The 8,436-nt window shown below is 37.4% G+C and overlaps 1 pseudogene; it reads left to right on the top strand.

Moving 5' to 3' along the window:
• The first annotated feature begins 1,552 nt into the window (after positions 1–1,552).
• LOC114093180 (TBCC domain-containing protein 1 pseudogene) lies at positions 1,553–3,241 on the top strand (annotated as a pseudogene).
• Positions 3,242–8,436: the final 5,195 nt, after the last annotated feature.

The raw sequence follows: 8,436 nt of genomic DNA, 5'->3' as shown, positions 1-8,436 counted from the left end.
TTTTGTTCCCTTTGCCAGGTGACCAAAGCAACAGGTGAGTCCTGACCGGCCCTCACAAGCCCCGTCTCAGTCCTGTTGCCACTGCCTATGAAGGCTCGGTTGGTATTTACCTCCACAGTATTCAGCAGGACCCAGACCGAGAAGCAGTTTCCGCGGGTTCTTTAGCCCTGGGCCAGAGCAGTTCCAGGAGCCGGAATTCGGCCGCTCCGGGCTCGGTGTATGTTCTGATAGGAGCAGGCTCCAAGAAGCAGTTTCTGTGGGTTCTTTAGCACTGAGCCTGAGTAATTTGTCTGCGAGACACAGGCAAATGGCAGCCTGAAATTACCTGTTCTATGGCTGAATGAGCTGCAATCAGTCGAAAACAGGGATGGTGACATCAGCTCTCCAAGATGGTGGCCGCTGGCTTCCTCTGTGGTCTGACAGGTGTGGAGAACCGAATTGGACCGCTTCCTTCCCCCGTCTCAAACCCAGAATTCAGCACTGAGCAAGGTGATTGCACAGCTGGCAGAAGCCCGCAGAATCCGCAGCACTGTATCTTTGAATTGCTATCTCGTCGTTTCCCAGCGCGAGCCACAGACTCTAGCCGCGGGGCGATTTGCTGAATAAGCAGCTTGACCCTCCGTGCGGACAAATCTCTCACATTTGAGCCCCCGTAGCTGATCCTCGTGCCATGGAAATCTTTCCTCTAGGTTTTGGAGCACCCCAATTTTGCTGGAAATTCCTAACAAGATAGCTTTTAGCCGTTCTAACTCGTCATTCTCCCGCACAGTGACGCGGTACACGGGGGTGATGCACTCCCTTCACCGCCATCTTCCTGAGCCTCTGCTTATAGCAGTTTAAATGTATAACTAACTTATTTCTTTCTTATAAAGTATGCATATTACTAACCCTATTTATTGATGAAGATTGTGAGACACAGAGGCATTAACAAGTTTAGCCAAGTTTTCACAGCTAGGAAGTAACAATACTAAGACTTGAAGAAAGGCAGTCCAGCTCCAAAAAACCTACCTATAATTGAGCATTACCAGTTCTGATACTCTCATCAACATTCTCTAATGTCCTTTTTATCTCTATTATTTTGAAAACAAATGATGTCATGCTTTTATTCAAGTTTGTACATATAATTATTGGGAGAGTTAAATATTGTAACTTTTTCATTTTAGTTGTTCCAAGAATTTCATACCTCTTAATTCTCTCTTCAACTGAGTATCAGTGCTCTTATTTATTTCTGAAAGGTTTTTGCACATTGAATATATAGTACTTGTCCTTCAATCCTACCTGATATTTGATATTAGATTATTGTCTTTTTTAGAGTACATTTACATACATTGAGGTTTTTTTCCGTAAGTATTCATACTACCTCAATGATTCAAAAATGCACTAAATTGATGATTGTCCATCTGACTTTATGGGTTTCTGATTAAAATTATATCATGAGGTACAGGGCTAAAGGTGAAGGGTGAGAAGGGCGTGAGGAGAGGTGTGGGGGACCTATTACTGTTTTTGCAGGTATACAAAGAATTCTTTTCATCCAGATGTTCTTAGAAAGGATATGGATCAGTCAGGAGTTCTCTGGGTAAAACAGAACCCTTTATACTAGGTGCCTTGCAGGTCCCTCCTCCATTCAAGTTCAGTCTTCATTATCTCAGGAAAATAGTCACCTATGTGCAAACCACAGCCACAGAGGGTGCTTACCCATGGTTCTACTAGTCTGTGTGAAGGCATACTACATTTGGGAAGCAGCAGTTAGCTAAGGATCTGGCATGGATTTACTTTGTAATATTTGATAAGTCTTTCTATGAGGACACCTGAGGAGATCCTGGAGTGGTCTAAAGTTCTCTCCAACTGCATGTTTGAAGATGAAGTTGAAAAGCAGAGAAATCAGTTTTCAGTGAACACTCTACAATTTCTGCTGTTTTTATACATACAACAGTTAAATGAAAGATTTCCCTGAGGATATGTTTGGTTGAAGAAGAGTGGCCTAGTCCCAGAAGCAGATCTCAGTCTCCTGACCTGACAAAAAAATCCAACTGTCATAATAAAAACTGGAAAGATTATAGTCACTAAGCTTTTGTCTCTGATCATCTGTCAGATCTCCTTGAGCTGCTTTTAGATCCAGAAGAACTCACTACATCATTCCACTCAACTCATAATAGTCTCATCATTCAGGAAGCTGTTGTGGTGCCCAGTGAGTACAGCCTTCTTACTGAAGGCACAGTGAGTACAGCCAGGAAGATCTATCCACTTCATGAACTTGCACCGTGACAACCCCTGCATGCAGAGAATGACTTCTCAAAGATTGCCAAGACTTTCTCTTTCTACAAACTGGAAGCTTGGTTGAGAGCCTGTTTAACTGGGACTCCATTTGATACATCTGCTTGCCTCAAGTCAGGAAAAAAAAAATTGTCTTGGGCTTATCAAGTTGAAGTTACAACCAAAAGAGCTAAGATTGCCTGAAATAGTCACATGGCCCCTAGAATGCGCCCCTGGTGGTGATGAGCCAGATTTACAAGCAGAAACTGGCCAAGAGCTCAGATACTCTGGCCTGGCGGGGGCACATGTCAAGATTCATCACTGCAATGAAATCTTTTATATGTCTTCGCTGTCCCTTGAAATCTGTGACAATTGGGAAGTACAGAAATAGCACCTTTGTCTTGGGCCCATAGAGACTGCTCTTCACCTCTATAGCTGTGACAACATTGAAGTCATTGCTGTTTGCCATCATTTGTCTATCTCTTCAACCACAGGTTACATTTTTTAATATTCTGACGCCTACTTGCCCACTATTCTCTCTGGGAATCAGAGAGTAACTTTTGTCACTTTTCATACTCACTACCTGATGCTAGAGGACCATTTGGCCTGGACAGGCCTTGCTACGGTGCCTAATTATTGAAATAATCCAATAATTGTGTGTAGAAAGAATAGCAGCACAAGTGTGTTCCAGCTCTCACCACCTTCTGAATCCACTATATTTATTATTCCCTTCTAAATGGTAGGGGACACCACAGAGATACCTGGGGATCTTCCATCTGCATATCAGAAAGCATTGGGTGAAAGAGAACAGAAGACACAGATCTGGGGGAAAAACTGTAAAGGAGACCCCTTTGACAAAGGATTAAAGAAAGCGGTTCTAGGTACTTGTAAAGAACAAGCGTTCTGAGCGTTGATTAATATAGGACTTCTTCAACAGCTGGACAGCCTTATACCCACTGCAGCAGGTTCCAAATAAGCAGCAGGATAGGCCACTATTTGTTATTTTGTATCCAGTGACTCTTCAAAACATCAATTCTCATAAAAATTTTTAAGTTCATCCCTGGTCTGGAAACATAAGGAAGAATGGAGGATGGTTCCCATCTTAAAACAAAATTGGGACAGCACCTTGATGTTTAAGAGACTTCAAGGATTATTTTTTCCTATTTAAGACCTTCTCTTGATTTCTGTTCATACTCATTTACTACTATTTAAATTGAATCTTAGCTAAACTTCAGACTTTCATGTAAACATAGTGTTTATAGCACATCAGAAGATTAATGTTTGTGATGCCAACATGTTGATGAAGGCAATCCATTGTATACGACTGTGTGTGTGTGTGTGCATGTATGTTACTATTTAAGTGATTATAGATTTTCAAGTGCTTTCATATTTTAATTTTTATGATGAAAGATTGATTCTTTCTAGACTTGAGAGTTTTTTTATAGTTCTTTGTAACTATTTAAAAGGTGATTGCTCTTCCTTTTAAAAATATTTGGAATAAAAGTATGATTGGTTGGTGTATAAATAAAACAGAAATAGTTTTATACAAAGGTACATTAGTCCTTAAAGTACAAAATTCAACTTGCATAATATTTTTGATTTTTCATTTTCTGCTTCAAATTTTCAATAAACAAGCTAAAAAGTTAAAAAGAAGAAGAGAAGAAGAAGAAGAAAGAGGAGGAGGAGGAGGAGGAGGAGAGAAAAACTGTATCATGGTTTTAATGTCCAAAGGACTGATCACTTAATCCCAAACTCAATAATGTTTCATTTCCAAATAGATACAGACAGATATAGATATAATACAGATTATCTTCTTCACCTGGAATCCCAAATTTGCCTATTCCCTAATATTCATTTATATCCCCCAACTCAATACTTTCTTGGTCATTTTCAGACATGAGCAGAGCAGCAAAAAAACTGAGTCACCCAAAACACATGTCAAAAAACATGTTGTAACTCTTTCTTGTCTAAATTTATACACTATAAACAAGTGTCTTTGGGTGGGGGAGGGCTAACTAGTGACACATTTTCTAGATTTTCAGTGCTTTTCAGTGAATTTGCTGTTTCAAATGGCCCTTGGGTGTGATACTGGGGTGCTATGTGATGTTCCTTAGTGCATTAAGTGCATTGCCCTTATGGAAGAAAGACATATATTAGATAACCTTAGTTCAGGCATAAATTGTAGCACCATTGGCTGTGGGACAATGTTGACAAATCAATTATATGTAACAAATAAGGTGTCTTTACACATAAACATGCATTAAATAGTTATCACGGATAAATTGAGTCAAACATTATTATGTGAGGCTCCTAGGAACTTAATCCTGCATGTCTCCTAAGAAGAATGGTTCAGCATTGGCTAATCAAATGTTCATAGCAACTCTGTAGAACACAGTAACTGCAAATAATTAGAATCACCTATTTTTTCTAAATATTCCTTTAAATCAATGTATTAATTTGAGAAAGGTTAAGTTCTTCAAAAAGGAGTCCTCTTATTCAGAAATATATTATTTCATAATTTGTTTTTATAGCATCCTACTCACTTTATCATACTCATTCCCAGTCATGTTAGTTGCAGTAGTAATAGTAGTAGTAGTAGTAGTAGTAGTAGTAGTAGTAGTAGGGCTGCAATTTGAACCCAGGACCTCGTACATTCTAGAGAAGCACTCTATCACGGAGCTACGTCCCCAACCCCTAACATTTAACTATTCTTACTTGCAATTGTGAATGGAATTATCTTTCTCATATCTTTTAGGGAACAAGTGCTGGTTTAAAGAAGAGCTATTTGTTTTCATAAAGCTATTTGTTATTTTGTATCCAGTGACTCTGCAGAACTTATCAATTCTCTTAAAATTTTTTAAGTTCATATTTTTCCTCAGAATAAAATAAAATATTTAAAAACTGATAAATGTGTTTGCTATTCCAATAGTTTAGCCTCTTTCTCCTAAATTTTCATCATATTTTTTTGGAAGGAACTTTTAGACTAAATAACTTTATTTGTTCTTGATGAAAGTGGGACTATATCTACTGTGGTGATTCAACTTATTAGAAATGATTACTGAGTTGCAATGGAGTGAATGTTGAATAGAATATGAGGTATATTAACATCTTGAGACAATCATTTTTTCCCTTTTATCAATTAATAAAGTTCCTAATATTAATTCACTATTATATTGTAATGGTAGATAATTCTACATTTTATTTTCATATTATATTCAAGTTATATTTGGATTAAATTACACATTAGTATTTATGATTCTCCTTTTATGTAAATGATTTCTTTTTAGATAAAGGCAAAAACACAAAAAGTTATTTTGTTTATGTATTTATTATTTTGCTTCTGCCATTGTCAAGCTTTGCTACGTGAATCTGACAATATTACTACATAAAATTTGTAATATTACACATTTTCTAAATTCAGTTTCCTAAATCTTTGAAAAACATTTGACTGTACCTAAACATTAAAACCTAGAATTTAAAAAATACATTTATATGACAAAATTTCAACATGTTAGTTGAAATTGTAATGGGTCAAAGCTTTCTCCTGGATAATTTTTTTTTTCTTTGTACCATTTATTGAATCCAGGCATGCTTAACCACTGATCCACATCCCCAGTCATTTTTTAATTTTTTTTTTAAATTTTTTTTGAGACAGGTTCTCACTAAATTGCTGAGGCTGACTTTGAACTTGCCATCCTCCTGTTTCAGCCTCCTAAGCTGCTGGGATTGCAGGCATGCACCTGGCTCTGGGGCAATATTAATAATTAACATTTTGAAATATTGATCATAGCATTAATATTCCTAAATGTATTTGCATTATCCTAGACATAATATTATGTGTGATTTACAAAGTGTCTTTTTAAACTTCTCATGTCAAATTTTGTTTTGTTTTACTTTTGAATTATTTATTCTTTGTTTATTTTCAAATGATGACATTTTCTTAGGGAGAGGATTTCAAAGATTCTTTGGGTAATGGTTGAGGACCTCTTTAATGGAGGACATGTGTACATAGGAAGGCAAAAGTCTAACAACTGCACAATGCAGCCTCAAGGGGCTGACCTCATTCTCAGTGTGGAGGGCAGATGGCAGGCCTGTCTCCTTGCCTCCCTAGAGGAATAGAGAAAGGGGAAATAGGCTGGGGAAAGGCAAGTGTTGTTATGAAACGTGGTCAGGAGCTGGCATTTTCTATGGTGCTAATGGAGTGCCACTTAAAACTTTTGAGCAAGGGCTGGGGATTTGGCTCAAGTGGTAGTACGCTCGCCTGGCATGTGTGAGGCCCGGGTTCGATCCTCAGCACCACAAACAAACAAAGATGTTGTGTCCGCCGAAAACTAAAAAAAAATAAATATTAAAAAAAAAATTCTTTCTCTCTCTCTCTCTCTCTCTCTCTCTCTCTCTCTCTCTCTCTTGAGCAAGATGTAGAATGACCAAAATAAAGTTATTTTAGGAGAGATTTATGAAATACTTAGAGATGGAGGCAGAAGAACTTTGCAAGAAGCTGTTGAAGGTATGAGTAGAAATGAACAAATAAAAGATTTCATGGATCTGGTGAAAACACACTGCTTATCTAAAAGAAAACATTCATTCTGACAAGTATACAAGTATTTATGAGGGTGTCTGGACAGAATAGTTGAAATGTGATCATTTGGGGGAAAAAAGAATAGAAAACCTCCTAGAAAATCTAATTAATAATAATAATGAAAGTAAAATAAAAATTGGCATGAGAAAAGAAGAAAGAAGTTTAAAAAGACCTGTCCCCCAAATCTAGGATAAATATCTTCTTTGGGCCCCTGATATATGAGAAGTCAGTGCTACACGACTTCTCAAATACTACATTGAGAAGTTCCATCCAATATACCAGTACACAAAATATGGGGTTCATGGAAGATACAGAAGTAGAAATTAACTTCAAAGATTTATAGAACTATGAAGGAGGAAGCTGGGAACGTGGAAAATTTAATAGGGAAAAATGAAAGACTTTTCTAACTTACTAGTTTCTAAAAATTTGCATGTAGGAGATGGGAAGAGGTCAGATTTGGGCACAAGGAAGCAGACTGGGAATTACAGACTAGAAATGAGTAAATACATTGACATTATTTAATAAACACATGAGAGGTGTTTAGTTTTAAACTAATTTGTAATCAACTTTTATAGTAATTTTGGGAAATTTTAGAAGTTTTTAAACAAATACCTCTGAATTCCTTTCCTAAAATCTCACTCGAAAGAATCTCTTGATATTCAAATATGGTTGTTTGGGGTCACATGAAATTAAAATTAAAACAAGTTCTAATGCTTCCAGCAGATAGTCTTCAAAGTCTGCTTCACTTAATAATTATGTCTATGTGTTTACATTTTTATTTCCTCGCTGATCATCCCTTCCTCTTTCTCCTCTGGCTATCTCCACAGAGCCCTGAATTCCCACCAGCCCTTCCTGGGTAAAATATCTGAAAGCCTGATTATCGCTGCAGCAATTACCAGGCAAGTAAGAAGAGGGTGGGGCTTTCTCTCTCCATTTTCTCCTGAGGAAATCAAGCCTGCCTGACTGGTTCACCCTTCCCTAGTCAGAGGTAGGGCACAGAGAGGCAATAATATATTTTCATCAAGGCTCAAGTATAATCATGCTCTAGAGGATTTGTATCTAATATAATTTATGAGGAACCACTTCCAAGGGAGATCATGGAACCTCCAGTTTAATTGGGGTGATCTGGAAGGCTTGGTGCCTGCCAAAGAGCAAGGAGATGGTGATGCATGAATAGAAATGGAAATCTCTCCACACTCCCTTTCTATGCTATATACTTTTTTTCACTGGGGATCCCAGCTGTGGTTAGTCTCATTCCCTGCTTCTCTTTTTATCTCTTTTAATCTATATGAGAGGCTTTTTAAAATTATTTATCAGATATTTGTATGTGGGAAAGGAGTAGTTTTTTCTTTGAAGAGAATAGGAGCCATTCCCTGTCCCACCTAAACCTTCCCATTCTCTCCCACAAAACACCAGTGGAATTAGAAGGGTGGGAAAGGATTTGGTGGCATGCTGCCATTATTCACACTGACTGAAAAGCAGCTCTAATTATGTCTGAAGATTAATTAATTCACTAATTCAGCAAATATTTATCAAATGTTTACCATATGCTAGGCAGTAAGGATATAACATCCAATAAAACAGATTATATTCTAGTGAGGGAA

This window comes from Marmota flaviventris, chromosome 8 (assembly GCF_047511675.1).
Source record: "Marmota flaviventris isolate mMarFla1 chromosome 8, mMarFla1.hap1, whole genome shotgun sequence".
In the NCBI taxonomy this organism is placed as follows: Eukaryota; Metazoa; Chordata; class Mammalia; order Rodentia; family Sciuridae; genus Marmota; species Marmota flaviventris.
The sequence above is the reverse complement of the archived record's forward strand: the minus strand, read 5'-3'. Positions and strand labels throughout refer to the sequence as shown.